Genomic DNA, 10,665 nt, shown 5'->3' with positions numbered 1-10,665 from the left:
GTATCTTCCCGGAGGTATTCAACTCCTCAGGTACAAGCTAAAGAGTAGATGATAAGAAGCATTCAGATTTATTAAAACTCATTAAGAATATCAGTAGCCTGACTGTTGTTTCTAAAAATATAAAATATTTATTCTTCTGTTGTCAAACAACCATATTTCATGAAAAGAAGTATAAATCCTTTTTTGCTTGCAATAGGAGAACAATAATTGAAGATATTCTTCATTTGGACTAAATACCTTCTCTGAAAATATAAGTTAAAATAGAAGTTGGATTTTCCAAAATATTCTTTAGGAAATAAAACTCCACATATAATTTCAAATTATAATTTAATTTTACCTTCAATTTAAATATCTATATTGACTTAAATGCTCTACTCTGTAATTTCAGATGATTCCCTCCTTTATATCTTCTTCCTGTCTTCAACAAATAAAATACGTGTGAATGCCTAACATGAGGTAAGTTATTCTCTGTGAAATAATGATGTTGGTAAACTTGATTTTGACTTAGCAGAGGGATTGAGCCTATGTGTTGGTGAATTTTCCCCAGATGGTGCGTGGGGAGAGGGTCAGGCATGTCTCTGTGCTCCTGAAGTTTTCTCTGTGAAACTGTCAACCTCCAATATCAGAAATAACTTCCTTTGTCAGAAAGGATTTTCAGACATTAAAAGTTTTCTATTAAAGTGCAAGTATTTTTAAAATCTATAAAATATAGGGCATTATAAATTTTCTTTAGTTACTACAAGCTGAATTTTAACTGAGAAGACTGGGGACTCCATGTATGTGTACATGCATGCATGCGTGCATGTTTGTGTGCTACACACGTCTCTGTGTGTATGTGTGTGTGTGTGTGTATGTGTGTGTGTGTAGGTCTACTGAGGATACAGAACATATTCTGGACAGGAAAGAGCAGTGGTATATCAGAAGGGAAAAGAATATAAAGGACCAGCTTCACCTACTTAATTTGTCCCCTGACCTGGTGTCGTCTTATTTTCCACCATCCTTTGCTGATCTGTATACTAAATACCCAGGGTTCCTAGGTACCCCCAGGTACCTCTGTAAGTTTTACAAGCCTATCAGTATCCCATGTACAGTGGATGGAACCTGGACTTTTTGCCCATATAGTTTTCCTTTCCCTCGGAGTTTTCATCTGAGTTATGTCATGGGGTAGGTACTGTTGTGAAAATTTGTGCTCACTTGTTAAATAGAAACTACTCATTTAACTGTTTAAACAAATAAACAGTATCTTGAGTCAATTGCAGGGCACCTCCAGTCTCCACAAAGCAGAGTTACTTTGGGACAGGAAGGTCTTTTAGTTTCCCCTTAAATCAAAATACAAAGTTATTGAGCACTTCTGGGACCAACCCTATAGTTGCAAACTTTGGGAAGAGATCACAGGATTCTGTAATTGTCTGATTATCCCCTTACTGGGACAACAAATAGCTCAATAGCTCTTATACTGAAGTCAAAAGGAAGAATAATACTGGAACAAAGTCTGCATTTAAAGTCTGTGTCTTATTTTTATTTTCTCTTGGCACATAGTAGGTAACTGTTAAATGTTCTCTTGATAAATATTAAAAACACACAAGATACTTCATATACTAGGGGTCATAAAATTTCAACTTTTCTTTTGGTGTAGGGGTTGATGATGAAAAGTTTGGAAACTTCTGACCCATGTTAATGTTCCTGCTTTGAGAACTGCAGGGTGCAGCTTTTAGATGGAAAACGTTGCCAAGAGGACCAAAAGTAGAATAAAGGCATTTATGTAATTCTTCCTTATAATTTCATTTATTGGTTTTCAGCATCTAACTTTGAAAAGTTGCCTGAGGCTGCCTAAGGTCTGCAATAAGGATCACAGCTGTGCTGTCCTACCCCCTCCCCACACGTGGGAACAGAGCCTACCCAGCAGTGCTAATAGAGACCCATGGCTTTCCGCCCACCTCGGTACTGCTCAAGGCAGTGGCTTTTTTCTACCAGCCTCACCCTTCTCCATTTGAATCTTTTTCTTCTTTCCAGTTGTATTGAGATATAATTGACATATAACACTGTATAAGTTTAAGGTGTACAACATCATAATTTGATACACGTATATATTGCAAAATGATTACCACAATAAGGTTAGTTAACACATCCATGACCTTACACAATTACCTTTTGTGTGTGTGTGTGTGATGAGAACATGTAAGATCTACTATCTCAGAAACTTTTGAGTATGCAATAGAGTGTTGTTAACTATAGTCACCATGCTGTACATCAGACTCCCGGGATTTATTCATCTTATAACTGGAAGTTTATACCCTTTGACCAACAACTCCCCATTTCCTCCACTCCCCAGCCCTTGACGGCCACCATTCTACTCGGTTTCTATGAGCGCAGCTTTTTTAGATTACACGTAAAAGTGAGATTATGCAGTGTTTGTCTTTCTCTCTCTGACTTATTTCACTTAGCATAATGCCCTCAAGATTCATCCAAGTTGTTGCAAATGGCAAGATTCCCTTATTTTTTAAGGCTGAATAACATTCCATTCTACACATGTGCCATATTTTCTTTATCCATTTGTCTGTCAATGGACACTATAGAAACAGAAACTCACTCAGTTCCTACAAGTGTCCAAGGTAACAATAGACAAGATATGGATGTTGGTGGGCGTAGATCCAGGCAGTAGATTAGACTACATCCCACAGGCAGGAAGGCCACTATTTTAGGGGGAGCTGCTTTGAATATGAATCAAATAATAATTGATTTATATATCACCAGTTCAGAACTAACTCATCTGTTTTAGACACCTCACCATAGATAGGAAATGAGAATGAGTGGAAAAGGAGGCTTCTGAAGGCAAACAGTCATAAAACCCATTTTATTCTGTAAAAAGGGGAATATACAGTCTTACCTTTAGAACCTCAAATCAAGCAAAGACATGTAGCAGCCTCAGTAGGATATAATCACAACAGAAAAGATACAAGCAGAAGGCAGAGGAAAAAGAAGCGCCGTTTAGTATGGGAATAAATAGCTCTGTGTGTCTCAAGAGCCTCCTATAAACATGTCTGGGTGTCAATATAGTGTAATAATTAATATCCATGAACCCCGAGTCTTAAGAAAAAAGAACTGTATCTTTTGCTTTCTTTTAGAAAGGGACAGAAAGGTAACTATATTTGCTTTAATAAATACAGAGACTTAGCGCACTTAAATTAGAAGAAAACAACGAAGAGTAAAGGCTGGTGCTAGGTCTAGGGCAATAGTGTAATATCAGTATAAGACAAAATATTAGTTTCTTATAGTCAAACAATTTAAAAAATGTTTCTTACAGTATACATCCTTTTCTGATGAAACAGGGGTAAAATAAGGTTCTAGGGGGTGAGGAGGGCATGAGGGATTATACACATTTTCTTTGCCATCCTTTTGTAGCTGAATATACTTTTCCAGGCCTAAAGAAGTCGGAAAAGTATGCATCTAAGATTGAATAAAAGGTTTCATAGACGTATTGTACGTATATGCCATTAGATTTCCACAGAGTTATTTCAGGCTGCTGACAGGCTGCTTGCTTGAGCTGAGACCCCTCTAAACAAAGCCCATGAAGAAGCTAACAACTGTGAAAGCCAACTTATTTATTCTGTGAGTAACTTGGCCACAGAGCAGACTAATTGCCCCTTTAACCACACTGTTTGAACTCATTGTACTTATCTGGGAATCACTATTCTGAAAGTAGAGGAGGGGACTAGGGAAGTTAAAAGAGACAAAAGATCTAAATATGGTCTCTTTGCAGAATCTCAAAGGTCAGGCAACAGGCTTATTTCTAATGGTTTTAAAAGGAGAAGATGAGCTGTGGTTTAAAGGTCTACTTTGGAATTCAAATTCTACCTCAGGTGTAGCCTGAATGCTAGTGCACCTTGAGTGATTCACTGAAGGATCATTTCTCAGCACATAGCCAGTGTTTTTTCACGCGGGCCTCTCACCGCTGTGGCCTCTCCCGTCGCGGAGCACAGGCTCCGGACGCGCAGGCCCAGCGGCCACGGCCCACGGGCCCAGTCGCTCCGCGGCACGCGGGACCCCCCCGGACCAGGGCACGAACCCTCGTCCACTGCACCGGCAGGTGGACTCCCAACCACTGCGCCACCAGGGAAGCCCAGCCAGTGTTTTTTAAATTTTCATATTATTTTATCTCAGTGAATAATATCGATGAGGGATTTTGAAACTATTATATTCCCCCGAAGGACTTGATTTTGTAATGATACCAAACCTTGGAAAATAAAGGAAGTAGAGATTGGGTGAATCCTTGACAAATTATTAGAGTTATAATTGATTGTTTCATAAGGAAAGATCGGAAATGGATCATTTAGGAACCTGGATGAACACTTTGAATCTCATCTATTTCTGTTAAAACTACAGGTTAGTTGAGCTCAAAAATTGTAGGTATAAAAATTGTGCTTTTTGGTAATAAAATTGGTTTTAACCCTTCTCTCAATTATGCATGTAAATGTTGACCAATTCACAAGTAACTGTTTACAGTCGATGGATTGGCTGGTGGCTTTGGGATAATTCATTTTATAGTCTGGGGTTTCCAGTGTTACCTTTATTTTCCCATTTATACTCTATTTCATACATTTTATTAGCAGTAGTAGTAGAAATAGTAGTAGTAGTATCATTATTAGTTAGTTAGAATAGAATTGTTTCTATAACTTCAAACATATACTAAGCAACACACATTTTGAAAGCACTGGTGTTGGGGTAAATTCGATGTTGATGAGACTAGTCACTGCCCTTAAAGGAGCTTGTCTTCTAGTTGGAAAGAGGTGACATATACAATAATCTGAGGCATTAAGTTAATACATGGGTCTGAGGGCAGAAGATCCTGAAGGAAGCAAGCTACAGAGAACTCATTTTGAATCCTGGCATTAATATTGGCAGATCTCCTCACACCTTTTTATGACAGTTATAGACAAAGCAAGTAGGACTGGAGAATACACTACAATGGCCAAAATAAGATTTAATGTCATTTCAGCCTAGGGGATTATTTCTAGGCTTTGAGTATATGATAATGTAAATGCTACCTAAATAGTAAATGTACTTTAATGCTGACAATGTAGAAAAGATATTTTGCTGCAAAAGTATACACAGTAGTAACAAGTGGATTTTGGAAGAAACTAATATTTTGTCTTATACTGATATTACACTATTGCCCTAGACCTAGCACCAGCCTTTACTCTTCGTTGTTTTCTTCTAAGACTAAAGAGCCTCTTTATTGTTTGTGCTGATTTTTTTTTTTTTTTCACCAACAGATCTCAGAGAAATCTGAGTGCTCTGGCCAGTTGGGACAAAATTATCATTAGAATTCTTGGCTAGAGAAGAAAGCTCCTAATTTAAGAATGGCTTTTTGCCTTCTGAGAGCTCAGAAGAGCAAATTGCAAGCCATCTACATTTATAAAACATGTTTTAGTATGGAAAATTTCAAACATCTACAGAAGTAAAAAGAAAGAAGTAGAAACTTTCATCAATTGTTCTCATCAAATATCAATTGCAGGCCAATATATTTTCTCTATACCCTCTCTTACTACTACCACCATAATCCCCAGCAATTTTAAAGCAAATTCCAGATTTCTTTTTTTCTCAGTGAAAACGTCAGTATACATATTTCTAAAATGCAAGAACTGTCCTTTTTAAGCTCAAATATGTCATTATCACGCATCCCCAAATAATAATAATTCCTTAGTAGCAACAAGTAGCCAGTCAGTTCATGTTTCCTTGATTGTCCTATAAATGTATTTTTATTTTAATAACCATTATTTATTTGATTGCCGATCCAAACACACTTTCTTTTAAAGTATAGGTTTAAAAGAACTCAATTTGCTCCTTTTTCTTGCAAGTATTTGTCATTGAATTCAAAGCGTTCATCCAGTAGTGTTCCCAACTGTCTGGATTATGCTGATTGCATCCCCTTTATATTTATATACTTATTATGCTCCTTTGGCCCATGTATTTACTGTCAGTTGGTAGATAGATCTAGAGCACTGACATAATTCAGGTGTGATTTTTTTGGCAAGTTTACTTCATAGATAATATTGATTAATTCCAAAAGGAACTATAAACTTACTGTGATGTTGCAGCCATTAATGATCAATGCCTAGATCCATTAATTTATTAAGGGTACCAAATAGTGATATTCTACTAATTAGATTATTATTCATTTACTAGCTAGAATATTATTTCATCAACTATTTGGTTGCCCTGAGTTACAGTTTAATTAGGAAAGGAAAAATAAATGCTTCTTTTATTTTATTTACCAGTTTTACAAAAAAAGAATAAAAAAAGAGAGAGAGATTGACTCCAAAGTAGCTTCCGAAGATGACGAATGAGGTATTTTCTTTCTTTGTTGTTGTTTTCAAGTGAGGTTGTTATAAATATCGATGCAGAGATTGTCCCCTCTTAGGTTCACGGATCCTGTTCAAGTTGGCTCCTAAGTCCTTTCCACACAACCACAGTAGTCTTTGAAGTCTTCCCAGCTCTCTTGTATGACAAGACGTAACAGGAACATCTTGTTCATTTCTCATGCTGTATTTGAAATCAGCTATTTCTCCAAGGAGACATTATCCACTGTGTTTATTCAAACTTGTGTTCCTTCTAGTTTAACCTTCTTTCGAGACATGATTTTTTTTTTTTAAAACAAATTACTTACTGAATTCTTTCACCTTTTCAAAACTTCTTATTCTCCAATCACTTCATTTCTGAATTTCTCTTATTTCTTTTATGTTTTTCTTAAAACCAGTTTCTATTCCTTTTAAAATTTCTTTTACTTTTTCCGCAATATCAGGCAATAAATTTCATTTGTTCTGTGGACGTGTCTTTCTGTCACGCTTTCAGGATTTGCTGGAACTTTCTTTTCACCCTTCTTTTTTCTTTTTCTTCTCACTGATTTTCTACAGGATGTGAATAGAATACTCTTCTGTCACTCATTTTTAAATGAAATAAGTTTCCACTTTAGGAGGGAAACATAGATCAGAAGATAATTTCTAGCTTCAGAACTCCAGGGCTCACTATCTTCTATTATTTTCACGACATAATTTAAAAAATGACCTTAAAATTTCTAAACTCTTCCTCCTCGGCCCTCCTATTCCCATTTACCCAGACCTCCTCTTTCCTGTCTTTGTTGAGTATGGGGATTAGTTCTGGAATGGTGCTTTGGTTTGATAGGTGTCAAGGTTTCACAGACCCCAGAACACTTGGCATCCTCAGAACATTTCAAAGTTCTTGCACTCAGCTGCAAGGTGGAACCTGCAATGTTCATTCCCGGTTTCTGCCGCTGTTCTCAGTGAGTTTTTCAATCTCAGTGAGCCCTTGAGCCATAGTAACCTCTGGCTCTCCTGAAAGAGAGAGAGAGTCCTTCCCTCGTCTTCCTCCCACACACCTTGGGATCATTATTAGTTAGTTAGAATAGAATTGTTTCTATAACTTCAAACATATACTAAGCAACACACATTTTGAAAGCACTGGTGTTGGGGTAAATTCGATGTTGATGAGACTAGTCATTGCCCTTAAAGGAGCTTGTCTTCTAGTTGGAAAGAGGTGACATATACAATAATCTGAGGCATTAAGTTAATACATGGGTCTGAGGGCAGAAGATCCTGAAGGAAGCAAGCTACAGAGAACTCATTTTGAATCCTGGCATTACTATTGGCAGATCTCCTCACACCTTTTTATGATAGTTATAGACAAAGCAAGTAGGACTGGAGAATACACTACAATGGCCAAATTAAGATTTAATGTCATTTCAGCCTAGGGGATTATGTAGGTCTTTTTCCTGTTGTTGATTTGTTCCTACCTGGCTGTATGTTGCAGTTCATGTGGATACCTTGTTGAAGATGTTGTCTGTGGGTTTTTGGTCTTGCTATCCTAGATGCTTTTCTTTCTTTTTTGGGGGTGGGGGGATTGTGTATTTAGGGGAGGGGTGGCATATTCAGGGATAAAAATCTTCTCTGTAGCCACCATCATTTCCCCAGAATCCTCTGCCATTCTTATTTAAAACAAAATCATAGGAATCATTATCCCGATCCTTAGGATAATCATTACATTGTATCTGTCTTTTTTCCAGGCTTCAAGCTGCCTGTGGCTCCCCACGTTAGTACACTGACATGACTGGACAATGCCTAATTTGACGGGTTCTTTCTGTACTACCTTCCTCCTAATCATGACAGCCTTGTACGCTATACATAGTCTTCTTTACTGATAGGGAATTTAGAAAATACAGGAAACCATGGGTTTAATAGCTGAAAGTGGAATTAATGTATTATTTTTCTCAGGTAAAATATCATAAGACTCCTTAGGCCAAAGTTGTAAAATGAAATCGCAAATTTCCTGGAATCATTTTGCAAACGTGAATGCCCACATAAAGTACACTAGGACTTGAATCCAAGGAATAACACATTTTTAGAGCCTCCAAATTTATAAACTTAGTACAATTCTGCATTACTTCTTAAGGCAACTGAAGAAAATAATTTTGTGATAAAATAAATATTGATTTTATTAACATAGTTATTTTAAAAGTTTATAAAACTTTTAAAAAATGTTAAGCCTCTATCAGCCTCATCAGTTGTTATTTCTTTTCTAGAATCTTGGATAAAGGAACAGTCCTTTGAGAGGAAACATGGTATAAAGTGGGAAGATAATCTAACAGTGAAGACAGTTATATCTCTTCCTGTGTGATGAACTACTCCTAAGCTTGGTGGTTGAAAACAGCAGGCACTTTATCTCCTCACAATTTGTGAATCAGCAGAATGGGCTGAGATCTCCTGGGTGGATCTATCTTGCTTTCACCTGAGGTGACTACTAAGGCTGCCATCATCTGGTTGCTGGACTGGGGCTGGTTGCTTTCACATGTCTGGCCATTGGTGCTGGCTGTGGCCTGTGCCTAGTCTCCACTAGGTTAGCCAGGCTTCCTAACATGTCAGGTTTCCATGAGGACGAGCCCTAAAGCACAAGTACTCTCCAAGCTTCAGCTCTTGATATGCCATTGGGCCAAAGCAAGTCACGTGACGAAGCCCAGGTCAAGGTGGAACAAAACTACACAGGGTGAGGAAACGGGGGGGGAGGGGCATTTGCACTGGGTGTCAGTAGTCTAACAAACTGCTGCAGTAACTATACAAAGAAAAACACCCTGGAGGACAACTGGTAAAAAATAAATGTGTGCGGGGTGGGGTGAGGGTTTGGCATGGGGGGGGGGGCAAAGGCAGTAAACGGGCTACCAAAATCTGAAGATTCTGGAACTTTTGGAAAATCTGCTGGGATTAAAGGAGTTACACAACCATGTTCTGACACCAGAAGAAAGGTCCCAGTTGAGCATCAGGGAAGTCTAGCACTCTTCCTCCATTGCATCAATTTTCATGTTTCTTTGACTCAGCATGTTTGTAGAATGAATCATGACTTTTTATAAATTTTTAATTCAGTTTTTCAAAGAAATAGTGACCTCACTTCTATCTGCCGTGCCACAAAAATGCCGTAGAAAAAAATTCCTTCTGTTAAATCGCTCACTAGGTGAAATTGTATGTGTAACCCAGTAACAAAGAGGTATTAAGAATCGCCACAGCCGAGCCGGCCCTCCGCACTACGCACCCTATAGCAGCCAGTGGGTGAGCCGGGAGTCGAGGAGGTCACCGTGGGAAGGAGGGGCGGGGGCAGCGTGGCAGCCTCCTCCCGTCTCCGTGGAGCCACCTCCGGCCTCTGATACAGGAGTCGTCCGCAGCAGCCGGAGGTGGCCAGCCTTGCAGCGTTGTGTTCTAGGTCAATAGCTTCTAAGACTCCAGTTGGATTCATTGGAGTAGGCAACGTGGGGAATCCAATGGCAAAAGATCTCATGAAACATGGCTAGCCACTCATTATTGATGATGTGTTCCCTGATGCGTGCAAAGAGCTTCTAGATGCAGGTGAACCCGGTAGTGTCTTCCGCAGCAGATGTAGCCGAAAAAGCTGACGGAATTATTACAGTGCATCACTGCGCTAGAAGCTTATTCTGGAGCAAATGGAATTCACAAAAAAGTGAAGGAAGACTCACTATTAATAGATTCCAGTACTGTTGATCCTGTGGTTTTGAGAGAATTGGTCAAAGAAGCTGAGAAAATGGGAGCAGTTTTCACGGATGCCCCTGTTTCTGGTGGTGTGGGAACGGCTCAGTTTGAGCTGCTGTGGTGCATGGGCTCCCATGTGGTGCATCGTGGAGCTGTTGGGACTGGCCAGGCTTGGAAGATCTGCAAAAACTTGCTGTTAGCTATTAGTAGGATTGGAACTGCTGAAGCTATGAATCTGGGACTCAGGTTAGGGCTTGACCCAAAACTCTTGGCTAAAATCCTAAATACGAGCTCAGGATGATGTTGGTCACGTGACACTTATAATCCTGTACCTGGGGTGATGGATGGCGTTCCCTCAGCTAATTACTATCAGAGCGGATTCGGAGCAACACTCATGGCTAAGGATCTGGGATTAGCATGAGGCTCTGCTATCAGCACGAAGAGCCCAATCCTTCTGGGCAGTCAAGCCCATCAGATCTACAGGGATGATGTGCGTGAAGGACTACTCAAAAAAAGACTTCTCATCCGTGTTCCAGTTTCTGCGAGAGGAGGAGACATTCTGAGTTTGCCCTCTGGCTGTGAACACTGTTGAAACCAAATTGTGTCTTGGAGCCCC

The 10,665-nt window shown here is 39.1% G+C and overlaps 1 pseudogene; it reads left to right on the top strand.

The window, feature by feature from the left end:
* The first annotated feature begins 6,336 nt into the window (after window positions 1–6,336).
* Window positions 6,337–10,665, top strand: LOC101274216 (3-hydroxyisobutyrate dehydrogenase, mitochondrial-like; annotated as a pseudogene).

The sequence above is a fragment of the Orcinus orca genome, chromosome 17 (genome assembly GCF_937001465.1).
Source record: "Orcinus orca chromosome 17, mOrcOrc1.1, whole genome shotgun sequence".
In the NCBI taxonomy this organism is placed as follows: domain Eukaryota; kingdom Metazoa; phylum Chordata; class Mammalia; order Artiodactyla; family Delphinidae; genus Orcinus; species Orcinus orca.
This window is presented reverse-complemented; position numbering and strand designations above follow the sequence as displayed.